The sequence below is a fragment of the Puma concolor genome, chromosome D3 (assembly GCF_028749965.1).
Source record: "Puma concolor isolate L17-30 chromosome D3, mPumCon1.1.hap2, whole genome shotgun sequence".
NCBI classification, from domain to species: Eukaryota; Metazoa; Chordata; class Mammalia; order Carnivora; family Felidae; genus Puma; species Puma concolor.
In genome coordinates this window covers 52,047,057-52,062,608 of record NC_141678.1, presented here as the reverse complement: position 1 = coordinate 52,062,608, position 15,552 = coordinate 52,047,057, and the positions used below count along the sequence as shown (strand labels likewise).

The following is a 15,552-nucleotide window of genomic DNA, read 5'->3' as shown; positions in this document are numbered from 1 at the left end:
GAAACAACAGGTGTTGGTTAGTCAGGATGCAGAGAAAGGAGAATCATCTTACATTGTTGGTGGGAATGCAAACTGGTACGGCCACTCTAGAAAACAGTATGCAGGTTCCTCAAAAAATTAAAAATAGAACTACCCTATGACCCAGCAAGTGCACTACTAGGTATTTACTTATACAAAGGATACAGAAATACTAATTTGAAAGGATATATGCACCTAGATGTTTATAATAGCATTATCAACGATAGCCAAAGTATGGAAAGAGCCCAAATGTCCATCAGCTGACAAATGGATAAAGAAGATGTGGCATATGGGATATCACTCAGCCATCAAAAAGAATGAAACCTTGCCATTTGCAATAACATAGATGGAGTGGATGAAGTTAGAGAATATTATGCTAAGCAAAATAAGAGAAAGACAAATACCATATGATTTCACTTATATGTGGTATTTAAGAAACAAAACAAACAAACATAGATGGAAAAAAGAGAGGCAAACTAAGAAACAAACTCTTAACTATAGAGTTATCAGAGCGGAGGTGGCCAGAGAATGGACTAAATGGATGATGGGTATTAAGGAGCGCACTTGTGATGAGGATTGGGTATCGTATGTAAGTGATGAATCACTGAATTCTACACCTGAAACTAATATTACAGTGTATGTTAATTAACTGGAAATTAAAACTTAGAAAGGAAAAAGAGAGACACAGAGAAAAGGCACAATAAAACAAATAAAAAATAATGTAACAGATGAAAAATGTCTTTTATGAGCTTACTTTTAGACTGGACACAGCTAAGGAAAGAATCTTGGAGCTTTACACTCAACCCAGTGGAGGTGAAAACGTTCCACACAAAAACCTGCACACAAATGTGGATGGCGGCTCTATTCATAATTGCCAAAACTTGGAAGCAACAAAAATATCTTCCAGTGAAAGCATAACTACACTTTGGTACACCCAGACAATGGATTATTATTTGGTACTAAAAACTGAGCTATCAAACCATGAAAAGACATAGAGTGCCCTTAAATGCATGTTGCTAGGTGAAAGAAAACAATAGGAAATGGCTACATTTTATATGATTCCAATTATATGACAATTTGGGAAAGGCAAAAATATGGATTCAGTAAAAGTATCAGTGGTTGCCAGGAGTTGAGGGCTGGTGGTAAACAGAGGGAAAAATGAATAGGTGGAGCACAGAGGATTTTTAGGGCAGTGAAAACACTCCATGTGATACCATAATGATGGACACCATACATTAACATTTGTTCAAATCCAATGAAAGGACACTACCAAGAATGAACCGTAATGTAAACTTTGGACTTTGGTGACTATGATGTGTCAATATAGATTCATCAATTAAAACAAATTCACTACTCTGGTGGGAGATGTTGATAATGAGGAAGGCTACACAGGTGTAGGGGGAGAAGGTACAAGGGAAATCTTTGTACCTTCAACTCAGTTTTGCTATGAACCCCAACAGCATTTTAAAAAAATCTTAAAAATGCAAATAAGTATTCATGAGATCTTGTAATTAAAAAATTTTTTTAATGTTTATTTATTTTTGAGAGGAGGGAGAGAGGGGCAGAAAGAAAGTGAGACAAAGAATCCTAAGCAGGCTCCAGGTTCTGAGCTGTCAGCACAGAGCCCGACACGCAGCTCAAACCCACAGGCCACGAAATTATGACCTGAGCCAAAGTTGGCCGCTTAACTGACCGACCACCCAGGCGCCCCCATAAGATCTTTTACATTTGATATTAGAAAATTAAAAATTATTGTTAACCTAGAAAGCATTGTTTTTGAAAATTCATTTATGGAGATCATTGTACAGAGAGAATCACTAAGTTTTTATTAGGTATATATTCATGGGTTACTAATTTGTCAAATACAAATATTATAGAACTGAAAATTAGGCAAGGCTATTAACTGATGAATTTTAGAGTTTTCATTGTAACTGTTATTGTGTATATGCTTTCTCTTTAAGCTTGGATTCTGATCTCTTACTATTCAATTCCTATCATTCCAGTACATCCAAATGTCAACCTGATGCAAGAAATCATCTCTTCCTGTGAAGTCTACAGTCACCATCATTTCTCCAAATTCCTGAAAGCTACTAATAGGGCAACATTACTGTCAAGGAGCTGTATTTTCATAAAGTAAATGAGTTTATCCTAGCAACTTAAGAGTAATTTAAAGAAAACTAGATACATGCCAATTAAAACAAACAAACAAACAAAAACATACAAGGTATTAAATGAAACTGATGTCTGTAAGAGGTGGGTTGAACTTCTCAGGGCTCCCAGTTCCTCAGAGTAAAAGACTCCAGGTAACAAGCAAGCAAACAAACAAAAAACAATAACAAGAATGATAATTACCCCTTCCTCAAACGAAGCATTTGGATAAAAAATATATTTGGTATGTGTACTGGCAGGTACAATTTTGTTTGGGTCATGTTTGAGCTAACAGTCATTCAATTTTCTTTTCCTTCTTTTTCTTCTCTTTCTTTTCCTCCTCATTTCATTCTAGAGCTATGAAACAGAGGTCTGGAAATTGCACAGACTGCTTTTGCAAGTTTGTTATTACAGTTACTTATAAATCAATTCAGTGCTACTATCCTCTATGTTTACCAATAAACTTTTCTTAAACGTCACAGCAATAGTATATGTAATTATAAGTAACACAATATTATTGTACTCTGTTTTGAGCAAACTTAACATAGGATACAAATATTGTTAACAGTATACAAAATTAAATTGTATTTAATTTTTAATTTTTTAATTTTTTTAAATGTTTTTTATTTTTGAGAGAAAGAGAGACTGAGTGCAAGTGGGGGAGGGGCAGAGAGAGAGAGGGAGACACAGAATCCGAAGCAGGCTCCAGGCTCTGAGCTGTCAGCACAGAGCCTGATGTGGGTCTTGAACCCACGATCTGTGAGATAATGACCTGAGCTGAAGTCTGATACTTAACTACCTGAGCCACTCAGGCACCTGTTATTTATTTATTTTTTAATGTTTACCCATTTTTGAGAAGGAGACACAGACAGAGCATGAGTGGAGAGGGGCAGAGAGAGAGAGAGAATCCAAAGCAGGCTCCAGGCTCCGAGCTATCAGCACAGAGCCCAACACAGGGCTCGAACTTGGGAATCTTGAGTCATGACCTGAGAACAAGTCGGACACTTCACCAACTCAGCCACCCAGGTGCTCTTTTTTTTTTTTTTTTTTGGTTAATCTTTTGCTTTATTTTTTTTTTAAATACAAAGCCTTTTTTTAAATTTTATTTTTTATTTTACACCCAAATTATTTAGCATATAGTGCAACGATTACAGGAGTAGTTTTCTTAATGCCCCTTACCTATTTAGCCCATCTCCCCTTCCACAACTCCTCCAGTAAGAGTCTCTTATGTTTTGTCCCCCTCCCTGTTTTTATATTATTTTTTCTTCTCTTCACTTATGTTCATCTGTTCTGTGCCTTAAAGTCCTATATGAGTGAAGTCATATGATACTTGTCTTTCTCTGACGAATTTCGCTTAGCATAATACCCTCTAGTTCCATCCACGTAGTTGCAAATGGCAAGATTGCTTTCTTTTTGACTGCTGAGTAATACTCCATTGTGTGTGTGTGTGTGTGTGTGTGTGTGTGTGTGTGTGTGTATGACATATAAAATATGACTCAGTTGATAAAAGACTGATATATACCTAACTTCTGGGAAAACATCAGTTAGTAACATTGTGAATAAACACTGTGAGGCCAGCAATATGTAAACTTACTGATAAATCTGTAAAAGTCATTTTAATATTTATATAAAACTTTCACTTTAAAATTATACTTTCTCCCACTAATTTTGTAAGCCCAATATTTCTGTCAACATATGGTTCTACTGTCTTGTATTTTAGGAGCTATATTTCATGTATAAAATATTAATTTATATCTGGGGAGAACTCAACCATTAGGGGAAGAAAACTTTAATGACTACTGTTTGAAAGGTAGTTCCTAATAGTGCATGCAGTATTACCAATTCAGACAAGGTTTTGAATGAAAAAAAAAATACACTAAAGGAAAGTAAGTTAAAGGAAATGGGACATGTTGAGCAATAAGTATCCCTGGGAGAGAAGAGCTGTCAACCTAAAATGAAAAATAATAACAATTAAAGCAAAATAAGAAATAGCAGCATTTGCAGTGTTTCTATGGCTTGTTCTTGAGACTTTACTTTGAAAACATAACTACAAGGGAGTGATCATCCCTCTGCTGAAAGATATATAACCTACAAAGTTTTACTACTATGATTATTTATCCTGATCTTCCTAGGGAAAGGCCACTAAATTCTGACAAATACCCACCTCCTTGGGAGGATAGTATGTATTTATATGTATTCACATAAAAATCTCCTAGCTCTTAAAATGTCCACTACTAGGTGTTTTTCTTCAGTACTGGTAATGTTTCTATGCTAACTAACCACATGGTCTTTTTTAGATCAAAAAAGATAAAAAAAAGTACCTTCTTACATAATTGTCATGTATTACGATTAGAATGATAGTCAAAAATCTAAAACCAAGTGAGGACTACTGGAATATTGGAATACATATGAATAACAGAAATATACAAAAGAGATTATTCTATGGTATCCAATAGATGCAGGGGACCCACTGACCAAATAAGCCACAGGAAGAAAAATGTGTAAAAGCCTCATGGATGATTAATTCTTCTGAATCCAGAACACGACATGTCTAGGGAATATGTGTTAATTGTTTTGTGCTTCTGAATAAAGATTAGGCAAAGAAAAAACCTGTAATTATTAGCAGCTAAACTAATTGTTCTATACATAGAATGATTATATGTCTGAATTCTTCTGATTAATTCTCTCAGAACAAGTCTTCTATTCTTAAGAGACACAGCAGACTATAGGAACAGGCACATCCATTTCCCCAACAGTGTAAAGTGGGCCTTATGACCTCCACTTCTTCCTTCCCTTCTACGATGCTATTAGCAGGTCCTGTGCAGCAGCCAAAGGCCTGTTAAAAGCCAAAAAATGTGATTTTGATCTTTTTAGTTTCTCACTAAATTACAGAATCAGTTCTCTGGTTGTCAGCCGCTGACAATTTTATAACCATTTATTTTTCAGCACCCCTCTGAAAAACACCAGTTTATGGTTTAAGGTGCTCATTTATATCAAGACAGAATCCTCAATGGTTAGTTAGATGGGCCATTTTTGCAAATATTTAGTTTGTAAGTGACCTTCATGCTTGGAATTTTTTCTTCACAACGAGACAAAAATTAAATATGCTTTAATACATTTTTTTAAATTTTAATAGAGTCAGATAGAGTTTTAAAGAATTCAACTTCCTATCCTTAGGGAAGGAGTAGATCTCTTAAAAAGTAACTTATCTAAGATCTTAAAAAACAGAAAGCTGTGAAGTTGAATATCTATAGTTAAAATATTATAGTTAACACAAATTCTCTCAACATGACTCTGGCCTGAGGTGCTATATTTGAGAAATAATAAACTTTGCTGCATTTTCCTTCTCACATGATAAATTCTGTCATTTTATTTTCCTTCTTGTTAAAAATATATACTCTATTTCCAACAAATGTTTGTATATATTATATACATATATTATGCTATATATATATATATTACATATACAGACTTAATTTCTTCATATTTAAATGTAAGTTTTATATATTTTGTAATTCTAACTATCACATGTAGTTTGCTGTCCTCATAATCTTTTTCTAAAATACACATCACAAATTTTTATATATCAATGATATGATATTCTTCATTAAAATTTTGGTTTTTATTAAATTACAGAGTAGGTCCAAGTAGAATTTCCTATTCATATAAACAGAAGTATGCAATTATCTCTCAGCTCAACCAGTATTTATTGCATATCAGTTATAGGCAGCCACTGTCTAAAGTCCTGTCTTAAAACAGATATTTTTTGGTCTTTGAGAGGCATCCAATTTAGTGGGTGAGACAACAGTATTTAAATTTTTTTTTAAAGAAAGGATAAATTCATTAAATTATAGGAAATGTTATGCTGTGTATATATCCAAGGTGCTTCAAGATAACTGGAAGGAATAATTATTCTAGCCATTATTGTTCAGGAAAGATTTTTCTGGTGAAAATAACAGTTGACAACTAATATAAAAGGCTGAGGGGAATTAACCAGATGAAGATAGAAGATTTTTTTCTATCAAAGGAACACTGTGAATAAATCATGAACCTATAAAATAGCATGGTATGTGCTGGGAACCACAGTTTAAAGTGCAGGATATAAAGTGGCAAATGTTGAATTAGAAGTAGTCTGAGGTCACTTCATCAAGGGTCTTTACGCTAGACAATGAGATTAAACATTTCCCTTTAGTGGTTGTAGAGCAACTGCGAATTTTTAAACAAGGGGATAATAGTCATATTTTATTTAATAAAAATGAATCTGACTGTGACCTAAAAGATCATTTTAAGAGTGACAAGAATGAATAAAGGGAGACTATTTAAGAATAGATTAGAGAAATTCAGATGACGGATAAATAGGGGTTGAACTAAGTGGTGATACAAATAAGGAAAGAATGTTGGAGTGGACTCAAGCCATATTCAGAAAGAAAATTCTACAAGACTTGGTAAAAAATCAAATGAGGGTGAATAAAAAATAGAAATTTGGCCTGATCATTACGCTTCTAAGCTGCATAACTGGATACATGGTAGATGCCTAGAGTTATGGTGGGGAGGACAAGAATAACGATCTTATGGAACAAAGTTAAATTCAGATGTGGACAATCAGAATTATAAGTGATCATGGGTCACTGGGCATTTAAATGTTAGGTTTTCAGCTCTAGTTTTAGGTTGGAGCAAATGTATTCAACTGAATGAGCTTTAAGAATTAGGAGCTATCAGGACAGCTGGGTGGCTCAGTCGGATGAGATGAGCGTCAGACTACAGCTCAGGTCATGATTTCAAGGTTAACAAGTTCAAGCCCCGTGTCAGGCTCTGTGCTGATAGCTCAGAGCCTGGAGCTGGCATCAAAATCTGTGTCTTCCTCTTTCTCTGCCCCTCCCCAGTTCACATTTTTTTTTTTTTTTTTTTCTTTCTCTCTCTCAAAAATAAATAAACAGGGACGCCTGGGTGGCTCAATCCGTTAAGCGTCCAACTTCAGCTCAGGTAATGATCTCACAGTTCGTGAGTTCGAGCCCTGCGTCGGGCTCTGTGCTGACAGCTCAGAGCCTGGAGCCTGCTGTGAATTCTGTGTCTACCTCTCTCTCTGCTCCTCCCCCACTCATGCTCTGCCTTTCTCTCTGTCTCCTTCAAAAATAAATAAAAACATTAAAAAAATTAAAAAATAAATAAACATTAAAAATATAATAAAAAAGAATTAAGAGATATCCTCATGATAAAAAAAAATAATTATATTTGGTCATTGTTAAATTCTCTTACATAATTATTTCCCAAAGGAAGTGTTTCTTCATTTATCTATATATGTCTTCACTGTTTTATTTTTTTCCTGGAAAATTGACAATGGTAAGTCACTGATTAGCTCTATTAAATTTGATTAATGATGCTTTTTTTTTTTTTAAGTCTGGAGTTTTAATTTTTTTCTTAAGTAAACTCTACCTCTACTCTACCTCTACTATGGGGCTTGAACTCATGACCTCAAGATCAACAGTTGCATACTCTACCAACCAAGACAGCCAGGCTCCCTTAATGATGCTCTTCTTTAAGACTACACTTTCCTTTCCCTTCTTTAGTGTCAGCTAATAATTTTTATTGATATTTGGTGATAAAGCTAAATGATTAGACAATCTCTGAGTTATTGCCAGTATCTCTCTTTTGTTTCTAAATCTTGTTCTAGCAAATTTATTATAGTATATTAACAAGATTTGCCACAAACCAATTGGATTATTACATCCTGAAAAAAAAGACATAACATAGTTACACTAAGTATTTATATGGACTACAAATTCTCCTAAAGGAGTAATTTTATATTAAAATATGCTATAGCGATCATTTATAATATGGGGTATCTGTCCATAATTCTAAATACTGAGTCTCTAATAAAGGTTAATCATTATTAACAAATGCATTTTTTAATACTGAATTCCATCCATTTCAATTATAGCCATTGATGGGTGAGTAGGGAACTCAAAGATGAGTTATTAGAGAGGGAATATAAATAACGTACATCTAACGAACACAGATTTTGGAGCTGGACTACTGGATTCAAATCTCAAAATCTGCCATTCACTGATATTGTGACTTCACGTATATTATTTAACAATTTGCCTTAGGTTTCTCTATTGCCTCACTTTGGCACATAATATACAGTATGTAAAGATTTCATAAATAGCTAAAGGAACTTCCAATTTGGTATAGAAAATAAAGCAACTACAAAGTTATTTACAACTAAGAAGCTGCAAAAAAGCTTTAGAAAGCAAGAAAGATTATTAAATCCACAGAAAAATGAGAACTCAAAATTGTGTCATGCTTTTTGCCTAAGCATAATAGACACAGTGATGTATAATGGATACCAAGACAAAAGACTTAACTTGGTTTTTAACAGTTGTACCTAAACACTGTCAGATACTGGACAAATTAAACACTATGTTCTCATTTGTAAAGTGGGGACAATATCAGCTCTACTTAGTAATTTAATATTTATATATTTTTATAAAAAATGTTATATGTTTATATGTAAAATATATATTATAAAGTATAATATATTATACAGGCACCTGGGTGGCTCAGTCGGTTAAGTGACTGACTGGCCCATGTCATGATCTCACAATCAGGGTTCGAGCCCCGTGTCGGGCTCTGTGCTGACAGCCCAGGGCCTAAAGCCTGCTTCGGATTCTGTGTCTCCCTCTCTGTCTGCCCCTCCCTTGCTCACACTCTGTCTCTTTCTCAAAAATAAATAAACATCAAAAATATATATATTACAGAAATATAATTTTTTCATAATAAACGTTTACAACTATAAAATATTATGATAGAAGAGGTATAATTTTAAGTATACCTTTAAGAATGGATAACATTTTAACAGAGAAGTTAGATAAATTATTCTGATATAGAAAATAAGAGGAGGGGCACCTGGGTGGCTCAGTTGGTTAAGCATCCGACTTCGGCTCAGGTCATAGATCTCACAGTTTGTGAGTTCAAGCCCCGCATCAGGCTCTGTGCTGACTGCTCAGAGCCTGGATCCTGCTTCTGATTCTGTGTATCCCTCTCTCTCTCTTTCTGCCCCTTTCCCACTCATACTATGCCTCCCTCTCTCAAAAATAAATAAACATTAAAGAAGTTAAAGAAAGAAAGAAAATAAGAGGAAATATACAGCAAGGTATCTCATAAAATATTCCAGGAAAAACAAATTTAGTTTGGCTGAAGGTACCATGATACTATAAATCTGACTTACATTAGGAAGATATAATACAGTATTTGACCTGAAAACACTCATTCATGTTTACCCTTACCCTTAAAGTTCTGAAGACAAATATATGAACAGAAAATTAATCAAAAGGATAAGGAGAGTAGTATTTGAGTCTAAGAAATTAGACTCAAGACCCAATACAGAACCAGGTAGAGTGAGATGGACTATATTGAGCCACCCCTGAATCTTCATCCTAATCCCCAAATCAAATCACACGGTCCAACCCAACACAGTTTCACAGGAAAGAGTTGTCAAGGTATAGTTTGGTTCCTTGCCAGTTTCTGAATATGTTTAGCATGTCTTGAGGTAGCTCTCAAGTGAACTATCTACACTGCTGTTTTACCTAGCCTACCAAAAGGAAAAAAAAAAAAAAAAATCATGACTGCAACTCTTACATCATTTGAAATTTATACATATGAGAAAATGTGATCAATTCAGTCCAAGAAGGATACATAAATGGGTTATTATCTTGGAGTGATTCAAATAGAAAAATCAATATTTAAAGATGTGAAATAGATAACTTTAAAGGAAAGAGTACAGAGGTAATACAACGAATAACTAAATTGGGAGGAAGGATGAGGAACACACAGCAGAAACAAAGGGAGACATATAAAGAAATAGTTTTAATTCAGCTTTGAGGGGATTGATAACAACTGATTTGGGCGATGTCCCTAAATCTATTAATTTTGATGTATACAGTTCCTCCTTTACCTGGCTATCAAGCCACACCCACTGCTACCAACAAACTGAAAGAAATGTATCTACAGAGAACAAGACTGGACAAAGACCTGTTTTTGCTTATTGTAATAATTTAGCCTTCAGAACTAAATCAATTGTCTGGTGATTTGGGCTCAACAAAATGGAAGTCTTAATTTGCCCTTGCATGCCAAACTAAAGGCAAGAGTACAGCAAAGATTTAAATAGCAACTTTCTTAGTCCCTTTTTAATAAGCCCACACCCACTTTCCATTTTGATGGTGATAAAGGATCAATCAGTTCAAGAAAAACCAACAGCCTTTTGGGAAAGTTGGCCTTTGTGAGGAGGCCAAGAAAATAAGAGCCTAATCTGATCCCTTTCCAATGCAAGCAGTTTCAAGCCTGTATTAAAAGCACTCTGACAAAAAAGGGCCATCTCTATAGTCTCAGAACTTTAAATCCCATAATGAACACATAAGACCAAATAATATTCCATGGCCTTGTTGCTGTGCTATTTCTTGGAAGGAAATTAAAGGTTATATGCTATTTGGTTGCCTTTACAGCCTAACATTAGGAGAGGTAATTCTGCTTCTATCTGGAAAAATGTAAGCACAAGCATTATGTATATGTAAACACAAGTATTTAATTCTCCATCTCCAAAATTCTCATGGCAACATTCAACGCAACATTCAACAAACATAAATATAGGGTACACTTCTGTATCAAGTCTGAAGAAAAGTAAAGATGAATCAATGATATTCAGTTAATGAGAGACTGAATTTATATGACAAGTTTGGAAGAAAATACAGTAAATAATGAGTGCCAAATTGTTTCTGTTAACAGGGACTTCTCAATTAGCATACCTTTTTCATAGAATATTTTCTCTTCTGTTTCGTTACAAGACCTATTTCTTGTTATCCATAAGGACACAGCTAAAGTCTTGGTAGAAGTTCCTGAAATAACCCTTTTTAGTATCTCCAGATCCTCAAAAACATTTCACATTTAATAAGACCCTAAATAATCTAAGGACTTAAATTAAAGCCAACTTGAGCAATCTAATTATAACGAACTACTTTGAATTTGGGCACCAAAACTATAGATAAAATTGAAAAAAAAAAAAACCAACCAGTTATAATTAGGAATTTATTTATTTATTTATTTATTTATTTATTTATTTATTTATTTATTTATACAAGATTGCTAAGTTACTTGAGCCTAGCTAGTCTAGTCCCTTAATGTCTGGCCATGCCTATTGGCCATTAAGACAACTCTAACCAAAGAGTCTGAAAGGACCAACTAGCCATCTATTTAAAACAGGCTTAGATAACAGAGTGTGCACTGGGTAATGCCAAAATTGTAACCTCAAGACATTCAGGAAAGTAATTTTTCTTCTGAATGGACAAGTAACAAGCCAGTTTTCTTGAGGATGCCAAGGCTATCAAAACAATTTCAATTCCCTTCTCCACTATATCTTGACTAGGGTAATTAGGGACACTAAAAATTTAACTTCTTTTTGCTAAGTTTTCTACCCTTTCTTCCTTGTATGATTTTGAGAATAACTGAGGCAACATTAAAGTTAACATATCTTATTCCTAATTCTTTTGCATAAAGTCTGTTTACAAAGACTTGGTCATTTGGAGAGAAAAGAGAGGGAACACTCTTACTAACCTTATTTCTAGAAATAGAAATTTAGTCCGTAATGAAAGAAGCTGTCTTGAGGATTCCCACTGTGACTATTGTTTAACACCTTATTCTTGCAATTCTTAAGCTTTTCACAATTTCATTTGATGTTTGTTGGGTTTTTTTTGTTTGTTTTTAATCTTGTGTGTGTGGTTTTTTTTTTTTCTAAATTTATTTATTTTGAGAGAGAGAGAGAGAAAGCGAACACGGGAGGGGCAGACAGAGAGGGAAAGAGAGGATCCCAAGCAGGTTCCTCAATGCCAGCACAGAGCCTGGCACAGGGCTAGAACTCACCAACTGTGAGATCATGACCCTGGCTGAAACCAAGAGCCAGGCGCTTAGCCCACTAAACCACCTAGGCAGCCTGTTTGTTGACCTTTAATTCTTGTTTCATCAACCAGACAGTGGACTTCTATAATAATGTTTCTTTTGTTTTCTATGTATTATATATATATATATATACACACACACGTATATATAATATATATATACACATGTATATGTGCACTTAATATATTACATATATACGTACATATACATATATATTATTTATATATATTCATTTCCTAAAATACTATCTGGAATATATAGAAGGACCTAAATAAATATGCATGGAATGAATGAATGAAGGAATAAGTAATCAAAGCCTCCAGACACATATACTGATGGTTTATGTTTCAGAGACACAAAGGATGTTGGCAAAGACTAACTTTAATCTCATTAGATGAGAAGAAGTCTCAGTTGTACTGGGTCTTCCCATGATGTTCATTTCTAGCTGCATTTGCTATGGATAGTCTAATACGGAAAGTGAGACCACTGAAACCTTTAATGACAATATTCATTCTGTTAATAAAAAGGTAAGGGTACTGTCTTAACATGCTGTAACAACATACATGAAAAAGATCACTATAGGTAAGATACTTAAGACTTTAATTTTTAACCAGGCTGCATCTAGCTCCCCTAGTTCAAACTGTGAAAAAGGTGTACCAATAGCAACATGCTGATTTTCCCTTCTCATTTTTTTTTGGAGCCAGAAAAATCTGAATAGTAATAACTCATTCTTTGAAAGGCATCCATGTCAATAATCAATACTGATTAAACACAGACCTCTCTTAGTATGAGCAAACAGACTGAAAAGATATGAGTTACAAGCTCTAAATAAAGTAAATGATGTGATAATAATATTATTCATAGAATACAAATATTCCTACATGGTTTAAACATAATAAAGTTATGGAATGTAAGACATATTTTAATAAGATTTGCAAAGAAATGCCAATACAAACCAGAATGTGCACTATGGTGAACACCTCTCTCTCTCTCTATATATATATATGTATATATACACACACACATATATACATGTATACATATATATATGTATACATACACACACACACACACACACACACACACACACACACACACATACTTGTCTATAAGTTCCCTTCCTTATTTTTTCTCTTTTCCCCCCTTCAATTATGAGAATACAGAAAAACCTATTATTATCCTATAGATAATTACACATCCCCAACCCCACTCCACCACTCCATCCTTGCCTCATTGATAGCTCCTGCTAGTTCTGATAGACACTTTGTTCAAATAGGTTAAGGTATCACTCTAGAGAACCCAGCCCATAGGTGCACACTTGGCAAGAAGACAGTGCTATTGTAGGAATTATAAAAAAATAACAGCTATCTTTTCCAATGGGCAGACAGTGTTACTGTATATAAATTGGTAAGCAAAGTGAATGGATTTCATTCTTCTCTCAACTCTTAGGCCTGCAAAATTTTGCCTCGTGCTTTTGCCTTCTTGGCCACAGTTAACTGAACCCATACTGAATCTTGACCTGAGGTAGACCACCAAAAGTACTCTGGCCTTATCATTTTGGTCATAGAAACAGAGATGGTGTGTCATTTTAGAGAGAGAGAGAGAGGAAAACAAACAAACAAAAAACGACATGAAAAATTAGAATAAAAGGCAGTTCTGAAAGATGCTGCATATTAGTGAAATAAATTTGTATAATATGGGGTAATTTTTTTATAGAAATTATTTTCACTGTTAGGAAAATTATATACAGAAAAGTTACCGGTAATATAAAAGTATCATCATCATCTCTCATCCCTGTATCATTGTCATCATTTTTATTATCATCACATGAATCTACATACTCAACTTAATCAGCAAAATAGCTAAAAGTGGTAAAGTGGAGAATATGGGATAGTGTACCAAATTTCCATATTTAAAAATGGGAGGGTGAAAATACAGACTTATTTTCATTAAAGATAATAACCAATTAAAGAAAAAAAAAAGATATGTCATGCTTGAGTTGCAAGAGAAACTTATGTCTCCCTTACAAATGAAGAGGAATAACAAAGTAAATATTAGCAATCTGACTAGAAGATTACAACACACTCAAACAACATCTTTTTCAGGAAACTAAAGGCCTGTAGTTTCATGCCCAAAGGATTATAATCATAAATCAATTAAAAATCATTTATCAGTAGATGCACAAAATATAACTGATAATTTCAAACATTTATCCTTAATTTAAAAAAAATGAAAGCTACACTAAGAATAGAGGCTTCAGCTAATAAAAAAAAAAAAGAGAACTATTTCATCTGTTAATATTTTCCTGTGTCCCATTCAAAGAAAATAACCCAAACTTTAATGTCCAAAAATACTGCATCATGGTATTTGGATTTGGAGTGGAAAGAATGCAGGTAATTGGTTTAGAGTTAGGCTAATGAATACAGATGCTTCTGGTTGAAATTCCTACTTAGATGAAGAAGAAGACCCAGATTTACAAGGAGGGGTTGAATAGGACCAACTTAAGGGTCCGTAATTAAGTGGCACATTTTTAAATGTTGGGTTAAGAAAAACAAAATAAATCCAAAGAAAGTAGACAGAATAAAAGAGAAATAAAAGGTTGAATTAAAAAGACAGAACAACCAAGCAAAAAGTTGCTTTAAATAACCCAATAGAACTCTTCAAGTTTTTATGAGATTGAAGAAACAAGTTTTAGCAAAAATAACGGAAATGAGGAAGTGATATTATAAACAAATATCACAAACATAAAGATTAAATAATACATGGCTAGTATGCATACGTTTATATCAACATAACTTGATAAAACCGAAAATGCCCTTGGATATAACAATACCTTCATAGGAGCCAAGGATTCCAAGCACGGAATTACAGCATCTGGACGAAGAACAGAAAGAAGGGCACACTGAGGAGGGCAGGAAAGTAAGCTTCACACCCCTCCTCCCTCCTTCAGGATCTGGCAGCCTTAGGTAGTCACAGGGGGACAATGAAGTGAATGTGCGCCTCACGAGGGCAGACCCCAAAGCGGGTCGCCCGGTCACCAGTTAAACTCCTGTAGCCCTACGTGGTTCCCGGCGGGCTCCCACGTACGGGGCTCTACTCACCACGGCACCCAGCGGCTGCGCAGTCGTGATGGCGTCTGGGGTACCAGGCTCCCAGCTCTCAGCGTGCCTTACGGCACCACAGCGCTATCGCTCTCCCCCGCGCTTTACGGCAGGCATCCGCGACATCAGGCTCTCAGTGGGCTCTCAGGTTCCCAGGAACCTAGCCGCGGCTCTTCTTGGTGTCTGCCGGCCCGTCAGGTCCCCCGGCACCGAACTCCCACCTAACTTCTGCAAACCCAGGCTTCCTGCTGTCCTCCGTGCCTGCCAGCTCCAGCTGCCCCGGGCGGCCCCAGCGGCTTCTGGTGACTTCTTCAGCTCCAGGCTCCTTGAGCGCGCC

General features: G+C 35.1%; 1 long non-coding RNA gene across 1 annotated transcript in view; it reads right to left on the bottom strand.

Annotated features, from left to right (window-relative positions):
* LOC147575567 (uncharacterized) overlaps nt 1-15,040 on the bottom strand; it is a 235,788-nt gene extending 220,748 nt beyond the window's left edge. The window contains exon 1 of the long non-coding RNA XR_015242732.1: nt 14,948-15,040. This is a non-coding gene — a long non-coding RNA (uncharacterized LOC147575567). The remainder of the gene's footprint in view (nt 1-14,947) is intronic.
* Between the last annotated feature and the right edge of the window lie 512 nt (nt 15,041-15,552).